The sequence below is a fragment of the Chrysochloris asiatica genome, unplaced genomic scaffold (genome assembly GCF_000296735.1).
Source record: "Chrysochloris asiatica unplaced genomic scaffold, ChrAsi1.0 scaffold00075, whole genome shotgun sequence".
Taxonomy (NCBI): domain Eukaryota; kingdom Metazoa; phylum Chordata; class Mammalia; order Afrosoricida; family Chrysochloridae; genus Chrysochloris; species Chrysochloris asiatica.
In genome coordinates, this window is record NW_006408593.1 from 1,274,370 (window position 1) to 1,275,705 (window position 1,336).

The window sequence follows — 1,336 nt, forward strand, 5'->3', positions numbered from 1 at the left end:
CTCATAGTGAAAGCTGAGAATATTGCCAAATTATATATTTTTATAAGTAAAATTAGGAATACTCTATAGAGAAGGTAGAAAGCAACTTCTGAGAGCCATCTATTCTGCCAGATTACTATTCACTGGACTGTGTCAAGCAGTAAATCAAAGCTGTCCTCTACCCTCATCAGCCGCTCCCAGCAGTAACCCTAAAGAAAGTTAATACTTCACAACGAACCATGAAAAGGAACTTCCAAGTGCAACAAGCAAACATGAAAACTAAGAAGTAATCAACAAGAAATAGCACAAATCCCATAAACTCAGCACAAGAAGGCATGCAGAACAAAGGAATGAACAATACTACCAAAAATTAACATAATAGCAGCAATTAATTCATATCTATCAATAATTACATTGAATGTCAATGGATTGAATGAACCAGTGAAGAGACAGAGAGTGGCAGAATGGATAAGAAAACAAGACCCTTCAATATGCTGCCTATAAGAGACACATCTTATACACAAAAACAAAACCAGACTAAAAGTTAAAGGATGGAAAAAATATATACCAAGCTAACTGTAACAATAAATAAGCAGGAGTGGCAATTCTAATATCTTATAAAGTAAACTTTAAGACAAAAACCAGCATAAGAGATAAAGAAGGACACTATCTCATGATCAAAGGGTCAATTGAGCATGATGACAGAACTATAATATCTATGCTCTCAATGAAAAAGCTCCAAAATATATGAAGCAAACCTTACTAGAATTGAAGAAAGAAATAGATAAATCTACAATTATAATGTTCTTGTTGTTAAGTGCCGTCAAGTCGATTGGGACTCATAGCAACCCTGTAAGGGTTTCTGAAGAGTGACTGGTGAGCTTGAACCGCTGACCTTGCAGTTCAAACGGCTTTGCAGTCTGGTGTATCAACCCACAGTGCTACACCAAGACTCCAATTATAATGGGAAATTTTAATACACCACATTTAAAAAAGGACAAAACAACCAGAAAGAAACTTGACAAAGTTACAGAGGAACTAAACAGCACAATCAACCAACAACATTCAACAGAGCATTCAACCCAACAACAGCACAATATACATTCTTCTCCAGTGAACATGGAACATTCTCCAAAATTGACCATGCATTAGGTCACAAAGCAAACCTCCATAAATTTACAAACATCAAAATACTACAAAGCATCTTTTCAGATCACAATACTATGAAACAAGAAATCCTGAATATATGGAAACTGAATAACATGCTGCTGAAAGAAATGGGTAAAAGAAATTAAATGTAAATTCATGAAGTTCATAAATTCATAAATTAAAATTTATAAAGTTACTAGAAACAAAT